The sequence below is a fragment of the Stenella coeruleoalba genome (assembly GCF_951394435.1).
Source record: "Stenella coeruleoalba genome assembly, chromosome: 5".
In the NCBI taxonomy this organism is placed as follows: Eukaryota; Metazoa; Chordata; class Mammalia; order Artiodactyla; family Delphinidae; genus Stenella; species Stenella coeruleoalba.
The window spans coordinates 87,501,086-87,527,425 of NC_137150.1; the positions used below are offsets into that span (position 1 = coordinate 87,501,086).

A 26,340-nucleotide genomic window follows, 5' to 3' on the forward strand; every position below is an offset into this window, starting at 1 on the left:
GAGACTGCTCTGGACCCAGAGGTCTCCTGTTGCCCTGCTCCGGGGGAGAAAGCAGGTTCCTTCCCCTCCGGGTTCTGAATCCTGCACCAGCCAAAAAATTCATTTGAAAAATTAAATTATGTCTGAGGTGCCAGCACCCCTCCAAATGCCCTGGAGGTCAGAACAATCAGGATTTAAATTAATTGCTTAATGGAAAAAAGCGTTTATGAGAACAACGCTGATAATTTGCTAAAACTAGGGTATGTTTGTAACTCTTGGAAATGAATTGCTGGTTACAAGAATTAACGCTTATAGAGAAATTGTGATTGAAATCCCCAAAGTTAAGTATTAATTCCTTCAAGCAACTGGTAATTAGTGAAGAATTGTGCACTTACAGTCAGTATTACATTCAGCACTTAATTATATACTGTCTCAAATTGTTTCCCAGTTGTTGCATGTATGTTCATCTTGTCTCCCCGGACTCGATCATAAACTCAGTGTGAGCAAGTGCTGGGATTTGGTCTTTTATTGGTGTCTCCCGCTGTGCCTAGCACAGCTCTGAACGCACACAGATACTCAAAAGTTGATGGATGCTGACTGGAATAAATCCATGAGCTTAGGAAAATTTGGCCTTTGGAAGGGAAATTTATTTAGTTATCCCAGCATGCCAAGAGCAGGGCAAGTTTCTCAGGAGAACCAAGAAAGTGAACACATGATGTAGCTTGAGATTGCATGTGTTAAATGGAGAAGAGAATTTGAAAGGCGACATCCTATCTGAGTGAAAAGAAACTGTAGGTGACTCAAGGTCAGGTGCTCGCTGCGGAGCAGCTTGATTTGGATTTTGTTGATTTACCTACATTTTACAATGTCTGAAAATAGTCATTAGGCCTGGAAGGGGATCAGGAACAGAGGGCTCCAGTGCTGCATGGCTGCTTCACAATTTTCTGGGATCTCCATACTCTTCAAAAGCTTCGTCTGTGATTTCTTTATAAAAAAGCAACTGAAAAACAAGGCTTTGCTACTATCCATTTGTGAGGGACAAAAATAAAAAATATTTGCCATTTTGTTTACTAAGTTTATTTCTCTATGTCAGAGGCATATGAATAATCTCAGCTATCAGGAATATTCACTTATATTTTCATAGTTTTCAGTAAGTCTCCATTTTAAAAACATTTAATGCATTCATCTTACCCACAGCTGTCTTTGAAAGAATACTAAAGATTATTAGTCTCATATGTGTTCACTTTAATTTTTTATGAAAGGTGGTAGTGGTAGTAGAAGGCTGGGAAAATATAAACAAATCTACTTTACAATAATTGAAAGGTAATCAAGAGATGACTGCAGATCATACTATTTCATATCAATTCCAGGTAAAACTCTTACACAGAGGAAAGGCCCCCTATGAACCTGCCCATATCTGTTTCTCATAACTCTTTCCCACTGCTCTTCACATTACATACTATATTTCAGTGACTTCAGATTGCTTATGGCTCCCTGTATACAACACATTCTTCTAGTTCTGTGATTTTGCTTGGCCTAAAATGTCCTTTACTTTTCTTGGTAACGCTGACATCTTTTAAGGCTTTTCTTGGGCAAAGCTCCCAGAATACCTCTCTCCCTAAATCCGCAGATTGGACTAAGCACCTTAATGATTTATCTATGTCACTGTGGGCACCCTGGCAAGCCTCAATGCCATCTCTTTCCACAGTACATGAAAAATCTGATTAGATGCCTATCTTCTCCATTAAGCTGCAAATCTACATCCATTTTTCTTCTCCTTCTCCTTCTTCTTCTCTTCTTCTCTCTCTCCTTTTCTTTCTTTCCTCCAATGTAGCTCAGTGCCTAGCAGCACACAGAAAGTACTCTATAAATTTTGGTAGTTATCGCTATTGTTGTTATTAAAGGGCAAGAATGAGAATGGAGTCTTCTTGTGAGGTCGAGGTAAAGAATATTATAGATTAGAATTTTCCAGATTGGGGAGGGTCCAAAGTTGTCCTTTATATCTGTGTGTGTGTGTTATTTTATCTGAGATCAATACATGTCCTGAATATTTTCCTCTGTCAGGATTTTGTAGGAAATAGCATTATTTGAATGTTTAGCTTTGCTTATGTTAGGAGTCTCAAACATTTTAAAATATTATATTTAAAACATGGAATTTTACATTAGATACGAAATTTTGTACCTACTGGATTTGTGGGGTTATTTAAATGTAAGCAGGTTAATAATGACTAAAGTATTCTTTTCAAATCTTCAAAACACACAGCCATTAATCATTTTAGAAGGAATAAATGAATCGAACAACGTGATCTAGTAGAAGGAGCCCTGGAATGGGATTTGGGTGCCTTTAATTGGCTATGTGACTTTTGACAAGCTGCCTAACCTCTCTAGTCCTTATCTTGGTTAGAACAAGAAAGATTACCAGAAGGGAATTTAAATTCTACTCTAATGAATTCTTTTCTGGCGTTTTGATTCTACATTAAAATATTTAAAATTATCTAGTACAAATAGAATACCTGAATGAATGGAAGAGCGGAAGTGGAGAAGGAGAGATTAGGATGGAGTGTGCCTCATCAGGGACAACTTCTGGAAAGTCCTAATTCAGTCTTGAAAGAAGTGATAGGAAGCTTTACAAACTGGCATTTAAAGGTGAGCTGAACTGCCTGTTTGATTATTTCATTCTTTTATGTATCTCCTGTCTGTGGGAAGTAAAGGAAGCAGAAGAGTACACCTGACATGACGCTCAGATGTTTATACCTTAGTTACCAGGGGTACATGTAAGGGGGAAGCTTTGTCAACAGAAATGGATTCCCTGGGGTGCCAAGGGGTTTATGATGCTTTGGAAGCTCTCTTTTCTCCCCTGCGACTTTTTTGAAAAAAAAAAATATATATATATATATCTTAAACCTCCTTATATGAAACATTATCTTTCCAGATTTGTTCTTGTTCCCTCTTCTCCCAGTCCTTGCCTGCCCTAACATCTTTTATCTGCTGTCTCCCTTTTTCTGATCTCACCCACTGCCTTTTTTCTTCCTGTTTCACTTGACTTCAGGGTGACCGTGGTAAATGCAGCAGAATGGGATTAAAAATAAATGTCCCTTCAAAAAGTGTAATTAACTAAAAATGGCTTTATCTTTTCTGTTCCTACATCTGTTGTATTTCCTTTTATATTGTAAGTTATTCAAGTATAAACATTCAAACATATGAGGTGCTTTGATCTTGGCTTACTTGCCTGATAGCAGTAAAACATAAGATGCTGTTTTAGGTTATAAGGAGGGAGAGAAAATTCATTTTTTTTAATCATTAACCTGGTCCACAGGGGAGAGGAAAAATTATAGGGTCTTGACCTTACTCTCTTTCTTTCATGAAAGAAATTCAACATTTTCCTTCATGCTTCCAACCCCTTTTTAAAATAAGAACCAGAGAATGTAAAATGTTACCCAGTAATCACAGAAAATATTCTAAAGTTCTGCATGATGGTATGGTTATTTTAAGGAAGAAAGAGACAAAGGAGATAGGAGGAAACAATATGAAAATGAAGAGAGATATAGAGAGAGCTTTACATATATAGACAGAGACCAGTGGGAAGGCAAGAATGGTATAATGGCAAGAATGTGTGCTTTGCTTCCTAACTTGTGTTAGTTTTCATTCCGATTTGCTACTTGTTTGCTGTGGGACAATTTACCCAATCCATTTCACCATCAGTTTTCTTATTTATTAATGGGGAATAAAAATGCATATTTTACTGGGTTACTTGTGGGGTTAAATGAAATATCCGTTCTGTAAATATATACTGAGTCATTGTAATGTTTACTGGTTTCTGCTGTAACCATTTGTTTCTGGTTCTTATCTGACTCCTTAATCAATACTGTTTCTTATGGTCACTGCTTTTTTCCATTTGTCATGTCGTTGATTCCCATCTCATGGTACTGCAGGAGACCAGAATATGCCACCCCAGACTATGACTGTAGGAGACTATAGTACGCTACTCAAAACATACCTCTTTGACATGAGGATTATTTTGAGCTAATTATTTTGAGAAATAGCAGACACAGGAGAACCTCTGCAAAGTAGAAGTTATCTTTTCGTAAGACTATCTCCCATTTGTAAAGATAAACATTTGTAAGGATATTTCCCTCTCTATACCAGAAAGAGGATGATTCTAAATCATAAGAGAATCCTGTCAGTGGAGAAGGCACTAATATAAATCTGCATTAAAAAACTTTACTCGTCTGTCATACTTTTTCCTGGTCACCTTCCCATAACTGGCATCCGCCCACACCTTCCCTTCTTTGATTTAGCTGAAGATGATATTTAAACCTGAATTCTAAGCCACCTCTTTGAGTTACTCATTTCCCTGGGTGTGTCTAATGTGTATATGGGATATACATGTTACTGTACTTCTGTTTGTTTTTCTCTTGTTAATCTGTCTTTTGTTATATGAGTCCCAACCAAGAACTTAGAAGGGTAGAGTCCCTGCACGTAAATGAAGCAGAGGAAAGGCACAGGAGACATGGTTCATAGGTGATTACCACATCTTTTAATGCAAAGTTTTGAGAGTCATGTTGGTTTTAACAAATATTATAATGACATTCTTTCCCTTCAATGTGTGTGGATGTGTGTGGAAGGTACACCGTTTAGCCAAGAGCTGCTGATTTTCTATGCTTGCTGGAGAGAGACAAGGACAGTGCAGAACCAGACACTGAATATCATTTAATCCTTCAGCTGGCCCTTTATTTGACCTACTGTTTCATATACCTTCTCAAATTAAATGTTGATGTCTGGATGGGATTATTAGTACAGCCATAGTAGGTATGAGCCAATAAGAGATTCAGGAAGCACACAACATTCCATTTATTTTTATCTTTCAATTTCTAGTGATATTTTCATAATCTTTGAAGGCATTTTTATGGTAGAATGAATACCTGGGCAGAAACCAAAATAACAGAAATAAATGGAAGAACATCTGGCTGATTCAACCACATTAAAATTTGAAGTCAAACTGGGCTTATTAATACTTATGACTTGAAAATATGTCCTTGGATTTTGTCTAACGGTATCCAATGTGATATGCAATGATCAAATGATTAGATTTTCTTAGTTATTTAAATATTGAATAACTTGAATCTTTTGTTATTTGAAAACAAACAAGTCTTTAAAAAAATTCAATTTATCACTTCTCATTTTTCCCTTCAGGATAATAAAACAGCATTTACATGTTTGCTTATGTTTACGTAGAGCTCAAGTGTGTGATTACAGTAGTTAGAAATCATTGTTGTTTTGTCCGTGTTAACTTAGTACTTCTAAAATGTAAGGCTCTAGTAAGTGAAGGTGCTGTACCATGGTAGGTATTCAAGTACCTAACGAGTTCCATGGTCACTGAAACTGTGGATGTGGAGGTTCGTGTCTTTGTCATGAGCTGTACTAGCCTCAGATGGGATCTAGAGACAAGGTTTAAAAATATGTATTTTAAGAGATGTATAAGTAATAATTATAGTTACCTCTATTAAGTACTTATTTTTTGGCAGAGTCCTAAGTATTTACATATATTATCTCATTTTGTACTCTCAACAATTCTTCAAGCTAGCTATTTTTATCACTGATTAAAAGCTGAGGAAACTGAAGTTCATTAACTTTACAGAATTTGCAAATATCTCATATCTGCTAGGTGGAAAAACTGGGATTAAAATCTGTGTTTGTTTAATTCTAAAACTTGAGATTTCTATCTGTTAGGTTAATTGATGTTCTAGACATTTAACCAGATAAAAGAAATTTAGTAACTTCTTTGGCATTTATCAGTTATTTCATTAAAAATATTTTTGCAGCAGGGAACTCTGCTCAGTATTCTGTAATAACCTAAATGGGAAAAGAATTTGAAAAAGAATAGATACACGTATATGTAAAACTGACTCACTTTGCTGTACACCTGAAACTAACACAACACTGTTAATCAATTATACTCCAATATAAAACTAAAAAAATTTTTTTGAAAGAAAAAATATACTAATTCTGTAAGACTTTGTACCTCTTCTCAATGGCGACATTGTTGCCACTTACCAGTTTGGAGTAGCGGAGATTACCTGAAACTTTAGTGCAGAGAAAATCAAGAGCAGGATGTCTGAGATACCCCTTTCAGAAACAAGCTCTGACCTTCCCTAGGGCAGGGGCAGGGCGGGCATCAAAGGTCTATCTTCAGTGTGCAGAGCTACCTACAGAGCTCTCTTTCCTGGCCTGATGTTAGCTTGATCCCATTGCTTGTCATTCCATCTCTTCGCCCTAAGCACGTCACCAACCCGGGGATCTTGGACTACAGATTGAATAAATGGGATTAGCAAGCACATATTTTGTAGTTCTCATTTTGTTTTGGTTCGGTTTCTGCATGAATTGGATATTTACACATTCCTACTTTCAGCCTCATACATAGATTAAGCAGCTCATTCCCTTTGCCCGCAGTCTCAATCTCTGCAGTTGGCTCGTGGTTTTAGTTCATTCTAGAACTGAAAGTACCACCCCCCCCCCACCAGTAAGCATATTATTTTATTTTTCCTACACTTCCTATCATCACTTCCTAGTATCTCTTCTGGCCTCCACCCAAAGAGAAAGAGAAGTTCCGGGCCCAGTTTCCCTCTACTTCCCAATAAATCCTTGAGGTCCTCTGTGGTAAAGCAGCTTCCCGATCCCCTAAGCAATTGTGCTCACAGTTTCCATTCACAGACATTTCCGTGAATAGTTTCTCATTTGGGGGTACCCTGACCTCGTTCAGATCCTCTGATTTGTTTCCCCCTCCCTTCCTTTCCTTCAGTTTTTCTCACCACCATTTTCACTGCCCTACTCCTTATCGAACTTTTCTTAATTCTCTATTTTAAGTTTCTCTAAGGCAGGCCCCACAACTTTTTATATCTACTTCTTTCTGATCTGTCAATCTTTTAAAAACTTCTTTTTCCCTTCTCATATTTATTTGATTTTGATCACTATGTGAGCATTCTCTGAAGGCTTCTCATCACACTTTTCACTTTTTTCTAAACATTATTTTACCTAAAACTGATATTTGTGTGGTTATTTCTGCCCCCTCCGGGGGCCCCCCAGATTCTTGAGACATTTCCTCATCTATGATTACAAAGAGGGTTAATGCTGAGCTGTATTTCTGCCTTCAGTTTTCTAGTGTCCCAGAAAGCTTATTCCTCACATAAATTAATAGGCATAGAGGCAGCCTTGGTAGAAGTTAGGTAGTGCTATCTGTGCATAAGGTTAAAACTGCATAGAGTCCAAATTAAGCTTGAAAAGAACCTCTGAAATGTCCACAGAGTACAGAATAGATGCTTTTTAAAACTTGCAACCGTGTACAGTATTATGCATCTATAAATATGCAATGTACACACAATGATGTTCCTTTTTAGCAGGAACGAGTGGTTGGCTTGTGTTTAAAAGCTATGGTGAGGAAAAAATATAGATGTGCACGTGCAATCATATATGTGTGTGTGTGTCTATACATATATAGTAATCTTTAAATATTTGAATCACATTCGATACAATAAAATGATCACGCACAGAGAGGCATAAGGGAAATGAAAAAGATTAAAATAACAACAGAAGATGCACATCTCCCATCTCACACTCATTCTAGGTATGGTGTGTACTTGCTGGATGGAGTGGTCCGCAGAATTATCTGCACTATTTAAATTATTTTTCTCACTTTTTTTTTTTCTCCTTTTTCTTTTGGTTACTTACTTAAAACAGGCAAAGTGAAAAAATAAGTAAACAAGTAAGGTCCAATTCTCCTGAATTGGTGATTACATGATATAACAATACCAGATTCATATTTTAGAAATCTTATTTCATCTAAACATAATGTCTAGTAATACTAGTTCATGTTTCTTTCCATCAATTTCAATCAGATTTTCTAATTCATTTAACAAGGATAATGAGAGGGAAATTCATGGTTTAGATCTGTACCTTTTATCTGTAGTTCAGATCAGTGCTCAACTGGTAAGAATCACTCATTGTTGCAAATCTAACAAAATCTTGCAAAGAGAAACCTCTAAAATGACAAATACCAGTCTTGTTATTCAATTCTGCTTCACTGAGCTTAAAATAATGATCAGACTTGAACTGTCACCTCTCATTTCATTTTCAGTTTCTTCTCTCATATGTATCTTCATACACCCAATCTAAGACAGTGACTGAGGCAAGCACTGTCCCTTCTGCCTGGCCTCTGTGGACCCTGCACTCAGACAGTGGTGGGGCTAGAATTTTTAGATAGAAGTGTCTTAGGTTTGTCAACCTGTTTAGAAGGTGAACTAGATTATTGTTCTGAAGCCATGTTTGCTGAGCAAGCACCTTCTCTTTTCTTAGTTCCTGTGTTCTTTGGAGGAATCCTGGGGTAATCCCCAGGTGAGAGGGGATTGCTACTGGTGAGAGGCTACAGCTACTAGTTTGCCGTTTGCCTGGACTAAAATTCAAGCCCTTTCAAAATCCTAGGTTTCACATGCATAGAGATCTCTGTTCTCATTCTTTTTTCTTTCACAGCAAATATGCATTGAGCACAAGATTTTTTTAAGTCATTTTTAGTTAATCTGCTTCTGATAGTTAATTGACATTTTTTTGGTCATTGTTATTTAAACCCTGAAATATAGATCAACTTACAAACTCTTTCTCTTTTCCGTTTCTTCCAGCAGAAATTTCTTTTGACTATATTTAAGCACCTGAGTTTATATCTTATTTGTATCGACATAAATTACCTGGTTTGATAATCTTTTCCTCTATTTAGCAATCTTCTCACTTTAATAGGCTTAGATCTCTCACATTTCATTGCTTGGCCTATAAGAAAAGGGGTAACAGTATAACCTATAAAAAAAAAGTCAAGAGTAATAACAATAGTCCCACATATTGAGGATCTGCTGTATATCAATACATCATCATCACTTTATACCTTATCCCATTTAATCCTCACTTTGTGCAGGTGTTTTCTTACATCTTATTGATGAAGACACTGGCACCTCGAGAAGTTAAAAATTATAAAAGGTATTTTGCTAACATTCATTCACAATTATGTATTAAGCTCTTCCAAAAGCTAATTATGCACAATCTTTTATTCTTCCTTAGAAGTTTTACTTTGTTTGGCTTTTTTCTTTTTTCCAATTATATTAGGTTTGAGGGTAGAAACCATGTTTCATACTTTTTCATGTCCTGACATCACTCAGCTAATAATTTTCATTCAACAAGTAATTATAAAATTAAATTATTATATTTAGTCATAAAAATTTCCCCTCCACTTTGATAAGCATGTTTGCCACTTAAATAGAGAAAATCTCCACTGGATGCCATTGCTGGGGATCAGCACAGAGTGCAGGGCGATACTCTCACAGATGGGCCTTGTATAAGAAGGACTGGAAGAAGTAATCACTGTTCACTCTCTTACTTTACTCTTAATAGGGGGAAGTCATTTATATTTCTTAATTTATATAATGCGTCCTTCCAATTCCACATGAGAAAAACATGAATTTCCTTTTCAAATTTTAGTGTGGTGAGTAGGGGGCAGATATTGAAGTGTAGTAATTGTATCACTGAGATGGATACCAAAGGTAGAAGCTGGTCTAAAAGAAAGGCAGGGCCTCTTAGCTCTATTTTTTTTTTAATTCTATTTACCTTAGTTCTTGCATAAAGAACACTTCTGCTTCAAAAGGTCTTGGGCCTTTACAGCACCCTATTAAGACCATCAAGAACTGAAGATCCCAGTGCTATTACCAATGAGGATTTAGGGCTGAGATCATTGAGATGTCTTACAGATGAGCTAGCTAAACGTTGAAGTATCAAACTCCAGAGTGTTACAGAATCCTCATGTGCAGGTTGTAATAAGGACTTTGGTACACACTCCTGAAATGATTTCATAACTTTTTTCATTGGGAGTTGTCTAAACTGAGTAATTACCTTGGTCATCCTCTGCCTGCATTGACCTCCGTTCCCAGCAGGCAACCTGGAGGGACTGGTGTTTTCATTTTTGGGTGTGATAACATCATCAATTTGAGAAATTTAAAATTCTTACTTAAAAAAGCAGTGGTTTTCCTGACGAGACTAACTTTGTGGAGAATGAAAAAGAAAGAAAGCTTTAATGAACACATAACTGTGTCTTGATTCTGCCTTTCTTTTTTTTTTTTTAAGAATTGACTGTTGTTTCCACTCTCCTCCTACTTAACAAGAAAAAAGAGCATGGGTTTGCTTTTGGCACAGAAAAAAGAGCAAAGATTTGACCTCCTCTAGGTTAATTTTTTGTAGCAAGAGAAAAAATGGTGGATGTCACGTTAGAAATTTTGGAGTGAGAAAGTGAGAAGTAAAGAGCATCACTCTTGGTTACCAAAACCTGACTCAGCAATCTTTTGGTTACTAAAATCCAACAAAAAACCCTTAAGGGAGCATAAGTAATGGGAAAAACAGGGTAGGGACAAGGGCAGCACCAAGGATTAGAACTGGGGACTTCATTGCTGTCAGGGCTCTCTTTCTTGCCATCTTTCCTCTTTGCTTTCCTTTAGTTATTGGTCTTACAGTCTCTTATTGCAATCGGACTTTCTCCATGACTCAGAGAACAGAACCACACGCAAAATTCCAGTTGAGTGACTAAAAAGAACTTTTTCTATTGGCTACTTATGCTGTGAACCATCCTGTAGAGGGATGCTCTTGGCCTGGTTTATGCCATTTACTTATGCTTGGACCACTCAGCATGCCAGGTCACCACGACTGGATTCTACACCTGGTTTGAATAGTCACGGGCCCTTTTCTTAAGTCCAAGGTAAATGATACTGTGATTAGCAACCTCTCCAGCAACAGCCATGTGGTTGGAGTTTGGGAGGACTAGTTTGCCAAAGGAAATGAGATTTACTTCCAGAGCAAGGGCAAAAAGTAATGGGTAGTTAGGGAGATAGGGAAGGGGCAAAAATTATAGTTATCCAATACGAACCTACAGTTTTAGATTTCTACGCTGAATAACAAATTGCCACAGACTCAGCACCTTAAAATACACCCATTAATGATGCTTTCACAGTGTCTGTCAGAAGTCTGAACGAGGCATAGCAGGGTTCTCTGTTCAGGGTCTCACAAGTCTGAAATCAGGGTGTCAGCTATGGCTGCCTGCTAATCTGGAGCTCAGAATCTTCTGACAAAACCACCTACAGGAGATATTGCAGGTTCAGTTCCAGACCACTGCAATAAGGTGGATACTGAAATAAAGCGAGTCACAAATTTTTTGGTTTCCCCGTGCATATGAAAGTTAGCTTTATACTCTACAGTAGTCTGGTAAGTGTGCAATAACATTGTGTCTTAAAAAAAAAAACAATGTACATGCCTTGATTAAAAGATACTCCGTTGCTAAAAAATGCTAACCATCATCTGAGCCTTCAGTGTGTCATCATCTTTTTGCTGGTGGAGGGTCTTGCCTCGCTGTTGATGGCTGCCGACTGATCAGGGTGGTGTTTGCTGAAGGCTGGGGTGGCTGTGGACGTTTCTTACAAGAAGACAACGAAGTTTGCTGCATCAGTTGACTCTTCCTTTCATGAAAAACCACTGTAGCGTGCAATGCTATTTGAAGGATTTTACCCACAGTAGAATTTCTTTCAAAATTGGAGTCAGTTCTCTCAAATCTGGCCGCTGCTTTATCAACTAAGTTTATGGAATATTCTAAGTCTTTTGCTGTCATTTCAACAGTCTTCATAGCATCTTTACCAGGGCGAGATTCCATCTCAAGAAACCACTTTCTTTGCTCATCCTTAAGAAGCGATTGATTATTCATCCCTTAAAGGTTTATCATGAGATTGCAGGAATTCAGTCACATCTTTAGGTTCCACTTCTAATTCTAGTTCTCTTACTTTTTCCACATCTGCAGTTACTTGTTCCATGGAAGTCTTGATCAAAATCATCCATGAGGGTTGGAATCAACTTCTTTCAAACTCCTATTTATGTTGATATTTTGACCTCTTACCAAGAATAATGAATATTCTTAATGACATCTAGAATGGTGACTTCTTTCCAGAAGGTTTTCAGTTTACATTCCCCAAGCCATCAGAGGAATCACTATCTATGGCAACTGTAGCCTCACTAAATGTATTTCTTAAATGATCCTGAAAGTTGAAATTAATCCCTGAATCATGGGCTGCAGAATGGATGTGTTAGCAGGCATGAAAGCAACATGAATCCTGTTGTACATCTCCATCAGAGTTTTGGGAGACTAGGGGCATTGCCAATGAGCAGTAATATTTTGAAAGGAATCTTTTTTCTGAGCAGTATACCTCAATAATGGGCTTTAAATATTCAGTAAACCATGTCATAAACAGATGTGCTGTCATCCAGGCTTTGTTGTTCTGTTTACAGAACACAGGTAGAGTCAAGTTAGTATAATTCTTAAGGGCCCTAGGATTTCTGAAATGGTAAATAAGCACTGGCTTCAACTTAAAATCACTAGCTGCATTAGCCCCTAACAAGAGAGTCAGCCTGTCCGAGTCAGCCTGTCCTGTGAAGCTTTGAAGCGAAGCATTGACTTCTCCTCCTTAGCTATGAAAATCCTAGATGGCATCTTCTTCCAACAGAAGGCTGTTTCATCTACTTTGAAAATCTGTTGTTTAGGGTAGACACCTTCATGAATTACCTTAGCTAGATCTTCAAGATAACTTGTTGTAGCTTCTACATCAGCACTTGCTGCTTCACCTTGAACTTTGATGTTATGGAGATGGCTTCTTTCCTTAAACCTCATGAGCTAACCTTTCCTAGCTTCAGACTTTTCTTCTGCAACTTCCTCACCTCTGTCAGCCTTCATAGAATTGAAGAGAGTTATGACCTTGCTCTGGATTAGGCTTTGGCTTAAGGAAATGTAGTGGCTGGTTTGATCTTCTATCCAGACCACTAACTTTATATCAGAACTTCCACTACATCGGTAATAAGGCTGGTTCTCTTTCTAATCATTCATATGCTCACTGGAATAGCACTTTTAATTTCCTTCAAGAACTTTTCCTTTGCATTTACAATTTGGCTAACTGTTTGGTGCAAGAGGCCTAGCTTTTGGCCTATCTCAGCTCTCAACATGCCTTCCTCACTAAGCCTAATCACTTCTAGCTTTTGATTTAAAGTAAGAGACCTGTGACTCTTCCTTTTAATTGAACACTTAGAGGTCACTGTAGGGTTATGAATTGACCTAATTTCAGTATTGTTGTGACTCAGGGATTAGAGAGGCCTGAGGAGAGGGAGAGCGAAGGGGGAAAGGCCAGTCAGTGGAGCATTTGGAGCACACACATTTATTGATTAAGGTCGCCATCTTATATGGGCATGGGTTAATGGTGCCCCAAAACAACTTCAATAGTAACATCAAAGAACACTGATCACAGATCACCATAACAAATACAATAATAATAATAATGATATAATACTACTAATAATGAAAAGTTTGAAATATTGCTGGAATTACCAAAATGTAACACAGAGACATGAAGTGAGAAAATGCTGTTGAAAAAATGGTGCCAATAGAGTTGCTTCAGGCAGGGTTGCCACAAACCTTAAATTTCTAATAAATGCAATAACTGTGGGGCACGATAAAATGAGGTGTGCCTGCAGTGGTTTGTAGAGTTCCATTCCTTGTGGTTGTAGGACTGAGGTCTCTCATTTCTTGCCGGCTATTAGCCAGATGGCATTTTCAGGGAATATAGGCCTCCTGCCATGTGGCCCTATCCAAAGCATGGCAGTTTGCTTCTTCAAAGCCAGCAGGAGACTTTCACTGTGAATTTCCCTTTTAGAGAAGGCTTGGATAACTCTTTTAAATGGCTCACCTAGTTAGGTCAGGCCCACCTAAAACAATCACCCTTTTGATTAACTCGCACTGATTTGGGACCTTAATTATGGCTGCAAAACCTCTTCATCTTTTCCATACAACTTAATCACAGGAGTGACATCCATTATAATCACAGATGGTACTTATACTTATTGGGAAAGTATTATATAAAGATAGGTACTCTAGGGTGTGGAAATCTTGGGGGCCTATCTTAAAATTCTGCATACCATATCTATGTACCCTAAAAACATATATAATAACAATAGGGTGGATATTCATATATACACATGTACAAACATATATACATATACATACATATATATCAACAAATTATTCAGAGGTGTATTTAGATTGATATATTTGGGATAAGCTTTATTTTTGTTTGCAAATTCCAATCAGTATTATGCTACATAAAGTTACTTCTTACATTTTCACTTGGAAATGTTGCATAAGAAGTAATTTCTAAGCTTCCTTCACATGAATTTTTTGTCTTTAATTTTCTCTCACCTGTGCCTTGAAATTTCAAAAATTTGCTTCCAGCTGTCACTATTATTTCATTTCATGGCTCTGTCTGAGGTGTCCTAGAGAAAATGATGGTTTTCAAAGTCCGTTAAAACCAACTGCAGTATGTCAACCAGGGTCTTGGCCCCCAACCAGTTACGGAGTCATCCCCACTTCTTAGGCTCTTGCATTGGGCCAGTGATTGCTTTCAGGAAAGTGTGAATGGCTCTGGTTTTGGCAGACTTTAGAGGTTGTGGTCTTTGAGGAATCAAAGTGTTTCAAACTATGCTGTTAAGGATGTAGGCAGTACCTGGAATATAACTTTTTCTTGCAGTGCTGAAGTTTTTCTAAATAATTATCAAAAATATTTTATTAAATGTTTATTTTGCTCCTCAAACAGCATCAATTGCTCTACAGTTTGGGAATATCAGATGGACAGAAGGAAAATGCAGCTAGTGGCCTAAAGTTGAGACTTAGGAAATCTAGGGCTTATCAGGATCCGTATATTAGTTAACCAGTCAGATAAGTGCTTCCTTTTTAAAAAAATATTCTTTTTCTTTTTCTCTCTCTTTTTTCCCCCAATGAATATACGTGCTTAAGTGATTAACTGAATGGTCTTATAATCTTTGTCTTGGGTGAATTTTTAAAAAAATGTATTTTAAGAAATGCTTCAAATCAAAACACCACTACTGAAAGCTGCTTATTAAATTACAAATAGCTCATTGAAGATAAAGATGATGGTGATGTTAATGGTAATAAAGTTTTTCACTTGTTTTGAAAATTTCAAATGCTTCTGAGGGCTGTCGATAACTGCATTTAAGCTGTATTTTCTGGTTCTGATATACTTTCTATTACTGTGCCATAGGCAGTAATTTCCATTCAGTATATTTTGTTAAAAGAGAGAGAAAATTTTACCCCCTTTTCTAATCACATAACGCAGCCTTTAGATTGAATGAAAATAAAAAAAAATTATAATTCCAAGAAGTTTCTTGGTTGCCCCAAGATATTGGGTATTGGTTGATATTTTGAGGCAAATACAGTTTGCAGTCATCAGAATCTTGTTTCTAAATTACTACACTAATAAACTCTGAGAGCACTCAAGAGTTCCTGGAACAACTACCCTTTCTCCATCAGTTACTATGCAGAACAATTGGGATTATTGCTGACTCATTTGGGTAGATACCAGGAAATGCCTCTCCTTCGCCTAGTATGGGACATGATCTAAACCATTCGTAAGGTATCGCTTCAGGTGTTTGAGGGGGTAAACACTGACCAGGCTTCATCGTTATCATCATCTGTGCTTGCAGAGAGCATGTGTGATGCTTAATAAGTGTGGGAACAGGGAGATCAGTCATTGGTCCCCTGTCTCAAATATCTAATCTAGTGTTAAAAAGAATACGTATCTATCAGTATCTTCAGTACGTTTTCAGTCTGCATCAGAATCAGACTAGGAAGGAAGTTATTTTATTTATGGCAGTGTCTGAGAGTGCAACTCTGGGACAGAGTATACACGGAGCTTAGGTCGCTGACTACCAGAGGATGGTACAGCTTTCAGTGGTTTTCCATTATCTAGAGCTTGTCTGATTGTTCAGTGAGAAGAATTTAAGGTTTTTTATATCTCCTCCACAGCTTCCTGACACAGCCTCTGCAGGCATGTGGAATTTGTTTTTGCTTCCTCACTTTTGCTCCTGCTGTTTCTTCTCTCCTTCCCACTGTGGAAATACTTCTTATTATTCAAAACCCAGATCAAGTAACATTTCTTCCAGCCCATAATTCCTTAAGTTCTTATTCTAATTAATTCTACCTTTAATCATAAAATGCCTAGTATTGTTATTTGACATTTTATGGATATCCATATTGCCTCCGTAATGAGATCATGAGTTCTATGAAGTTAGAGACTCTCTTTTATGTTATTTTAATTTTTGTAACCTTTCATTGCCTGTAGTATAGAACTAAGATGTTCAACAAAATCTTTTACAATCCTAATCTGTAGATTTCTTTCCCCATTTCAATAGCTGCTTAAATTTATGCAGCACTTTAAAACTTGTAAAGCGCATTCATGTATATTTTTAATCGACACTGATTGATTAAATAAAATAAGTGGCCTTCATTACCTAAAAGTATTTTCCAAATATGAAATGAGGGGAAGCTTGCTGGCAGAAGCCTATGTGAGGGAGGTTTATTGTGAATAAAGGGAGAATCACAGGATGAAAAGCTGGAGTGGAGCTTTCGGTAGATCTGAACCCCAATGGGGATTCAGAATCTGACAAAGTTCTACCATCTATTTTTAAAAAATATGTTGTTACCCGAACTTACGGGTTCAGAGTTGGGGGAAAGAGTGCGTGGGCAGGGATGGATTGGGAGTTTGGGATTGACATGTACATACTGCTATATTGAAACTAGATAACCAGCAAGGACCTACTGTATAGCACAGGGAACTCTGCTTAATATTCTGTAATAAATGGGAAAAGAATTTGAAAAAGAATAGATACATGTATAAGTAAAAAAAATTTTTTTTTAATTTTAAAAAAGGATTGGCACAGAAAAACATGTTACGTGATATTGCTGAGAATCACATCAACCAAATATGAGTAAATTGTGTGATAGAATCTAGTTGAAAAGATTTTGCTCTTGTTAAGTCAATTATGACTAAAGGCTGTGATGAAAAATTAAAATGTTCACTGGCATTGAAACAACCCCATTATTTAATGAAAACTGAGCTGCAGGGACACTCACTTTCTCGTCATAAAGACTCCTCCATTCACAGCCCTCAGAACATCTGAGGGGACTGAGCTTGTTGGCCGAGGTCCTCACAGCACTGGTGAGGACAGCACAACATGGGAATGTGAAGGAGGGAGTCGGTTTACTCAATAAAAGGGAACATCAAATGCAAGGGATTTTGTCAGTTGCGACCTTGGTCAGCAGGTTGCCTAACTTCTCTGAGTCTCAGTTTACACCTCTGTAAAATGAGGGGCTTGTTGTATAGGTGCTATTCATACAGTTTTAGGACATAGAATATCTTTTCCTCACCTCCATTTATATCCATAACTGCCCAGTGAGACACATTAATATTTTCATCATTTCATAGATAGGAAAAATGATAATCAAATTAAACACATTTGGTGATTTAATTAAGGTAGCACAGCTCGTAAGTGGTAGGGTGGAGAGTTCAATTCTGAGCTTCCACCTTCAGATACTCTCCCTTCTCTGTCACCTCAAAGTGCTTTGCTATTTGTAGTGGGAAGACAATGTAGATTACAAATCAAAATATTTTATCAAGTTCAAAATAACTTGGCTTAGTATTGTCATTAATTTGCTACTATAGTACTTGTCCTGATCTTCTTTACCTTGAGGGTAATGGTAATGAAAGAAGAGACTTTTTTTTTTTTTTTTGCGGTACACGCGGGCCTCTCACCGCTGTGGCCTCTCCCGTTGTGGAGCACAGGCTGCGGACGCGCAGGCTCAGCGGCCATGGCTCACGGGCCCAGCCGCTCCGCGGCATGTGGGATCTTCCCAGACCAGGGCACGAACCCGTGTCCCCTGCATCGGCAGGCGGACTCTCAACCACTGCGCCACCAGGGAAGCCCCGAGAGACTTATTTTTGTATGATTTTTTTTTTTTTAACATAACACGGGCAGTTGATAGTATCAAAACTCCTGAAGGGTGAGAATTTAGAATTTCTCTTGTTCTTTCATATCTATTTCACTTTTTAGGTTCACTGTCAAGTCAGTACAAACACATATCTGAAAACAAAACTTACTGGTCGTGACATTATCACATATGATTTGATAACAAAGCAAAGCCAGAGCTGATGTTTTCTATTAGCCTCTAGCTCTGCCACATAAGCTGCAGGTGTGGATGAATCTGGACATTTGAGCTGAACTGGCTACAGAATTGCATTCTTAGCAGTACCTGGGAACTTCAAAGGGAGTGTCAAGCCACCTGTCAGTAATCTAGAAATAAGGTAATAGTCATTTACTAAACATTTTAATGGAAATGATTACTGATAAATACAGTTAAAAACTCCATCAACAAGGAAGCAATTTAGTGAAATGTGGCTTTAGCAGAAAGATTTTTTGACACATAACATACTTCATAACAATGTATATCAATGTCAGAAAACCACACTGCTTCATAAGCCATCTTACAGCTTGCCTCTCAGTAATTTTAGCATATTCCCAGCAAAGATGTTACACACCTCCTGACAAAAATGTTTTCCAAATGTGCTCATTGCAGTTCTGAGTTTTGTGAAAATGATATGTACTATTGTGTATTATATATGTTTCCTTTTACTATCTGTTATTATTTTTATATTATTTGTGTTATACTTCATCATGAATACAGAAGACTGCACCAAACATACATTGTACAGCTCAATAATTAACACAATGATTTGCACAACTACCACCCAGGAAGGAGGCACAGAAGCCTCCTGTGGATCGCCTATAGATCATGACACTCCCTCCTTTCTTTTCAAAGGTAACCACTATCCTGACTTCTAATAGAATAGTTTAGTTTTGCCTGTTTTTGGAGTCACACATCATACCTTAGTTTATATCTGATTTCTTTTGTTCAATTGTTTGTGAGACTCATCTTTGCACTGAATATGGTTATATTTCATTTATTTTTATTTCTGTAATACTATTTCAATTTATGAACATACCACAATTTATTTATGTATTTTATGCTGATGAACATTGGGGATGTTTAGGTTTTGGGGCTATTACAAAAAAATGCTGTCGGCTGCTACCAACCTAGATGGAATAACAGGGATACATCATTTCATCTGAAATAACAACAAAACTGGACAACTGTTTTCAAGAGGTTGGTCATCAGACAGTGAAGGACAGTGATCCCCATGAGATGGAAATGCATGAAGTCGCCCTGTGGTTATCCCAGATTACTGTCTGGAGAGTTTCCAGTCCATGGTGCAGGAGGGGGATTCCAAGTAGACTCCTTGAGTTTGTAAGGGGGAGTGTAAGAGTGGAGACAGCAGCACAGAGAGAACTCTGGGAATCTTGAAGGTTCCCCTTGAGTGCTCAGGAGAAAACTAATCAGCACATACAAGCAAGGAAACTACCTGAGGTGGAGGGAAAGAACCATTTTAGAGGGAATAACACTTGGTACTCACACAAGATGGAAATAGTGCCCGATCCCCTTCAGACTAGAAAATCTGATCCCCTTCAGACAGGGCACTGGGATGGAGTACATTGCTCTGGTTCCACCTAACAAATCTTAAAAGCAAGACCAAGTACATAATTTGTGGGACCCAGTGCAAAATGGAAACGCCAGGCCCCTCGTTCACAATCATTAAGACTTTGAAACTGTCAAGAGTAGAGTACTAAACCAAGCTTAGAACCTCTCTAAGCACTGGTCCCTGTGTGACTGACCAGGTCACATGCCCAAGAAGCAGCCTTGCTTAAAAGCTAGATCAGAAAAGATCAAACTTTTTCTGTGTAACTTAACTTTGTCTCTCAAGCCTTTATAGATCTGTTGCTCTTGTCTGCTTTTGTATTTCTTTCATATTGTTTTGATTCTTCACAGGCATTATTATTTTTGATTGAATGCTGGATAATGTATGTGAAAAATTTTAGAAATAATTTACAACCTAGAATGATAATATCTACCTCAGAGTGGATATATATTTTTTTTCTGGCAATCTGGGACAATAGAAAACTAAAATTTCCTTCATCTATTTTCAGAGTTTGAGTTCCTCAATACTGGGCTTTAGTTACACCAAGGGCTGATCTACCTCTGGTTCAGTCTTACTCCTAGTCTGTAGTCCTTCATGGTTTCAACCTGAAACTTGCATTTTTAAGAGATCTTGACTCTGGCAGGCCCTAGAGTCCAACCTTTCACTTTTATTTTTTTCCCCTTGGTCTCATTAGTTCTGATCAGGTTCTTAGACTTTTTAGCTACCTCCCCCTGAATTGGCAGTTGCTTCAAGGGAAAACTTGGCCCCTTACAACTAACAAAGGACAATTCTAAAAATCACTGTAGTTGGATTTAAGCCATAGCTTCATTTTTAAGAGGAAAAGGTAAAATAAATTTCGTGGTTTCCATAGTGTTAGATGCTTTACAAATCTCATTTTAACATTTAAAAAAATCCTACCAGGTAGGGAATAATATCCCTATTTTAGAAAGCTGAAATCTCAGGCTCAGATAAGTTAAATAAGGTAGCTAATACCACACAGCGTGTGATAGAGTCACCGTCTAACTTTGGTCTTGCTAACTTCAAAGCCTGTCTTCTTTAAATAAAACTACATTCTTTCATTTAACATAATGTGGATTGCAGATTTTACAAGTAATATTTATAGTGTTATGGAGACTGCAAGAACTAAATTTAAAAACTGCATTTAAAGGAGGAAAATAGCTAACAGTGTTAAATGTGGTCTTCCATGATGACACCCTATTTAAGGACTGATTTTAAAATTTATTCTAATCGGTTGAATGGATGATGGCGATTTCTGAGGTTGTATCAGGGAAGACTCAGTGGAAGAAAGTTTTACAAATGCTTTTTCAATGATACATTGCAAATACGGAGTATCTACTGGACAACTAAGCACATGTGTGTGTGCATGTGTATCTGGTGGAGATCAGAAAACAGGCAGGTGTCTTAGAATCATTCAGTCCATCTTTTAGCACTGATCCTCTGTATTGAGTGGATCTGTTGGTTGGAAATAGTGATAACCTGGCGATGCATTACACTGTGATGCTGTATTTGAATGGCTTTGAAGGCCTTACTAAATCCCTGAGACCTAAGTTTTTATCATAAACTCTGACATGAAATCCAATATGATCTTTTTATAAAAATGTGGCTGGACAATATTTATCATTTATAAATGTAAGCACATATAGCCAGGCTTGTTCCCCTCTTATTTTAAGGACAGCATTAGCGTATTAACACATCCAAAAGAAAAAGACACAAATCCAATTTTAAAAGGACTGAAAGTGTTTTGGTTTACAAATTCAGTTACACCACTCATCATATTGAAAACATCTCTGAAATTTTCCCTTAAGAATCTCCTTCCAAATTTCCTCCACAGAAGAGCTACCTAAAGCTCTGTCTTTCTTATCTTTCCCTCCCAGTACCCCCTCAGGTGGCTCAGGCTCAGTCTTTGGTATGTAAAGCTGAGGTCACCGCTGGATGACCTGCAGTCTGAATATAGCCCATGGGTATTTGGAGTTTGGCCTTTACAGAGTGTTAAAAAATTTGAGTTAGTTGCCAACCTTTGAAAGTCAGAATAGTTCATGTTAAAATCCAGATATCTCTGCTTCCCTTGGCAAACCAGATCTGGTGACCCTGTGCTTTCTTCCCTTACGGTACCTTTTACTCTATGCTTCACGGCAGTTAGCAGCTTCCACTTGGCCACTTCTTGGACATTCAAATTGGCAACCTTTGTAGTAAAGTGGGCCAGGCTGGACTTTGCTTCTCTTACTTGCATTCACCTTATACAGCTAAATATAAATGATACATTCATGGGCCTATATTCCTTAAAATGCTGCGAGAAGGGTGTCTGAATGGGTGAACATAAGTACTTATAATTTAAATGTTCCCTCCCATCACATAAAAATGAAGTGCAAGTGTCTGCGCCTTAAAAATCTCCGTGGTAGTGGAGCTGTTAGGTGTCACTCTCAGTCTGGGCGGGCACACCTATTAGCATTCCCTGACCTATTTAGGGCGAGTATCCTTGAAAGGGAGAGGGCCAAGGTTGACATTTGGCTGTTTTCTATCTAAATCTGTCAAACATCCACCCTTATTATGTGAAATTCTGCCTCACTGGTACTGAACTGTTTCATGCTCTAATGCATGGGTAGCATTGAGACCTCAATTTTTCTGCAGGATCTCTATAAAAGAGAATTTTCATATTTTTTTCACCACATATAATACACTGATTTGCTCTGAAGTTCAGCATGTAATTTTTTTCTCCACAGGCAAGCTTCTGAGGCATTTTGCCAAAGTAAGTGTTTGAATGGTGACGTTTTCTTAAGCAACAGAGAAGTTAAACTGAAACTCGGCTATTGATGGTGAAGGTAGAAAAAAAGCAAAGAGCTATAGGCACTCTCCTGGGCCCTCGATAAGAGAAGTAGGGAATATGTATAGGTTAGCAAAGAGGGAATAAAAAGATCTGGAGATGGTCAGATAGTGGAATATAAAATATGCATGCATATAATTTCTAGCATTTGGGACTGAGAAATAAACAGCAAAAATAAAGAATTTTTAAGATCTGGAATCTTGTGGACATTTATTTATCAAGCTGCTAGAAGTTAATGGCTTCTAGATGCAGACTCTGTTTTATTTTACAGAGTTTGATCTCCTAGGCGACTGTCTTATTACACTCATAATTTCCCACATTGCCTAATTTTAAGGTCTTTACAAATTGTAAAAAAAAAAAAAAAGTTGCTTCAGGATAGGTGTTTAGATTTTGCAATTTAAATTTATGTCAGACTTCCTATGATCTAACCATGCTGCTCCCCAGCCATTGTGATCTTGCTGTATGATCTAAGGCAAGCCTTTTGCTTTTAGATTTTAAAAAGTTGTGGTAAAATATGATACACAACATAGAATTTACCATCTTAGACATTTTAAAGTGTACAGTTCAGTAGCGTTAAGTGCATTTACAGTGTTGTGCAACCAATCCCTAGAACTTTTCTTTTAGGACTTTTAACTTTCATCAGAGATGTAACATCTTTAAAATGAGTCATTTTAAATATTAATTAGCCTTTCAATGCAATAATACTAATGTCCTTCATAAAAGGGTTCATGAATTCTTTGATATCTGCCTCAGGATGTAATGTGCTTTTTGGAATATGCAGTGTTTTGTCGCAAGGTAATTATAAACATAATATTAGCGAAATACTCTTTCAGCATGATTGATTGCAAATACACGAAGTGATAAAAGAGCAAATATGACTAGGTACCTTAAAACCAATGTTTTATATGTATCTTTCCATTGGCATCTCTCCAATCTACTCCAAGACAAAGTCATGCTTCCCTCTGCATGTGTGACTCCTACAGAATTTTGAGGAAGCTTAGACATGCTTTTTTTTTTCTTTCTTTTGTCCCCTTCTGCTTCCTTTCCCAGATTCCTATCTTAGTTCAATTTCTTCCCTTTTCCTGATTCTTTTTTATCTATTTCATTTCAATATTTTATAGTGATTTATTTTGCTTTCCTTTTTCCTGATTTTCATATTCAAGATGGTATTTCTTTCTTTTCACTCCTTTCTCTTCCCTTTCCTTTTCTTCCTTCTCATTAATTCTTTCACTCATTTATTTATATTATTATTTATTTTTACTTATTTTGTGTGTGTGTAAAAATGAACTACCATGTGTGTTGTTCCATTAATTTTCATAAAACATAAGATATAACCTTGAGGATAGGAAAGGAACTGGGTATGACCTAAGTGGTCCCCACTTGCATGGTCTCCACCCACGAAGGAGCAGGGTCCAGCGTCCCCCCTACTTCTTCCCCTTCCGCCCCTCCTCAGGTGTGCAGTGGTCTGCCCAGCACCAGCTCCAATTTTCCTCCAAACTCCTGTGACTGTTTTCTGCTCTCGGCCCTGTACAGTTCTAAGAATGCACCAGGTTCTGCAGAGCACCATTAATGCAAGACTGTTGGGTGTCACAGGCTTTTAGAAAAGGTTGACGATATGGCAGTGATTACAGTAAAGCCAGAAAATAACTTCACCTAAGTGTTAGACATAAATTTTCCTGGAAATGTATCAGCCTTTCTCCATGACTGGGACCTTTTTTCTCATAAACAGTGTTTCTTCTAAAGCCCTGGGCTCCCCTGTTGATATTCAGGTTTTATTACATATGGTTCTACTTCGAGATATTTGAAAATCCTAAATTTCTCTAAGCCAATCTAAACCCAAGGACTGTATTGTCAACATAATGATACCTCTCTACATCAACGGGGAAACTTTATGTTCATAATTTTCAGAGTAAAATTAAAACTTTGTAATAGTTTAACTAAGCATCACAGGACAGAGAAGTTTTATTTCATCAATGTATTTTGAACAAATCAATGAAGTTATCTGCTCTCAAAGAATGAAGCCATTAGTTTCAGTCATCAGAAAAAAGCTAGTTTTTTTTGTTTGTTTTTTAATTCCACCAAGTGACAATATATCCAACTAGCTCAAAATATAACTCTGGTTCTGTTTTTAGTATTCCAATATAGCTCAACTTCACTTAAAAAAATTTATGGTAACAAAGGCATTAAACATCATTTAAAAACCAAAAAATGTACCATAACCCTGTCATATTAACAAAGCATTTAAAAACTTTTCTTTGTTCCATATTCATAGGTAATTTGATGTAGTTGCCCTGAGTGAGTTCTACTTTTAAAGTTATTTCATTGTAAACTTTCATACAGAGGATGTAGCTAATATAATCAATAATTTAATAGGTATATAATATTCTATTGAAAAGCTTCCATAATCATTTAGCCATTCCTTAGTTAAACATACCAGTTGTTTCCAGTATTTTGCTATTTTAAATAATGCTAAGGTAAATAGCTTATCCCATCATTGAATAAATACTTATTGAGTGCCTACTATGTCCCATGTACCATTCTAGGCAATAAAATATATGAGTCAAGAGATGAAAATTCCTCCCCTCATGGACCTTATATCCACTGGGAAAGAACACAGGAAATAAATTAAATGAGCAAATTATGTGGTATACCTGAAGTTGATAAGTGCATTGGAGAAAAATAAAGAGGGAAGGGGCTGGAGAATGTAGAGGGTAGAAGATGTCATTTAATAGGATGGTCTGAGAGACCTGTTGAGAAGGTGACACTTGAGCAGACTTAAAGAAGTGAGGAATAAGTCACAGAATATCTGGCTTGGGGCAGGAACATGTCCAGCATGATTCTGGTCCTAGGAAGAGCAAGGAGTTCATGTGACTGGAGCAGTGGAAGAGGAGGTCAGATAAGTAATGCAGTCCAGATCTTATATAGTCTTGAGGAATTCTGTAAGGGCTCTGACTGTCTTTCACTCTAGGTGAGAAAGGGAGCTATTGAAGAGTTTTAAGCAGAGAAATGATATGCATTGACTTGTTAACAGAATTACTCTTGCAACTGTGTTGACTCTTATGGGGTAATAGTAAAGGCAGGGAGATCTGTTAGGAGGTGCCTTGGACCATGGTGGTAGCTGGGATGTTTTTGGAGAGTAGTCAGATTCCATATATATTTTCAAGGTAGAGCTGGCAGGATGTTTACAATGCCACCATCAATATAAAGGTGTGCTTCCTAGTATTTGAAACACACACACACACACACACACACACACACACACACACACATATAAACAATTTTCGAATATTATAAAATCATTCTAAAGTTTACTTTTAATTTCATGAACTAACAAGTGTGAACATTGCCCTGCATATTTATTGATATTGCCTGTATTGATAGTCTCTTTCATCTTACTTTGCTCACTTAGTTATTTGAAGTTTTATAGGCATTCTAATAACTATCAGAAAATCTTTACATATTTAAATTAATAAAACATATTTTACTTATAGTATTTACAAATATTATACATCATATATTATCTGTCCACCCCAGCTTTTGTTTTTCTTTTTCAAAATACACTATAAAATAACTGTGTGATATAAAACTGATCAGTTAATCAGAACTGCACAAAATACTATTTCAATTTTGGTACCCACTGAGCAAAATATTAACATCTTAAATATTATGATCTTTCATTCTAAAATGATATTCCTGGGGGGGGAGAGTCAGTGGTCCAAAGAACCCAGCACCAGCTGTGACAGCTGATATTCTTTGGCTCCTTGTGTCGTTATGTCTGAGCCTGGTGCTGTGGAAGGCCTGATGCCTGTGTTGAGCAGCTTGCCATCTGCAATAACCACTCTGAGTAATCTTCAGATGCATCCTGCTGCTGAATTCTTTGTCTTTGACATCATTCAGTATTTCAAGTGATCTTAAAGATATTATTCATATAGGGTATTCATAGATGCCAAATTCCTTTCAGGGACCACGTGCTTAGTTGGTGTATTAGTGGGCTGGGGCTGTCATAACCAAGTATCCCAAACC

At 37.3% G+C, this 26,340-nt stretch overlaps 1 long non-coding RNA gene across 1 annotated transcript in view; it reads left to right on the top strand.

The window, feature by feature from the left end:
• Positions 1-26,340, top strand: part of LOC307186546 — a 141,549-nt gene that overhangs the window by 108,182 nt on the left and 7,027 nt on the right. The gene's annotated exons all lie outside the window — the stretch shown is intronic.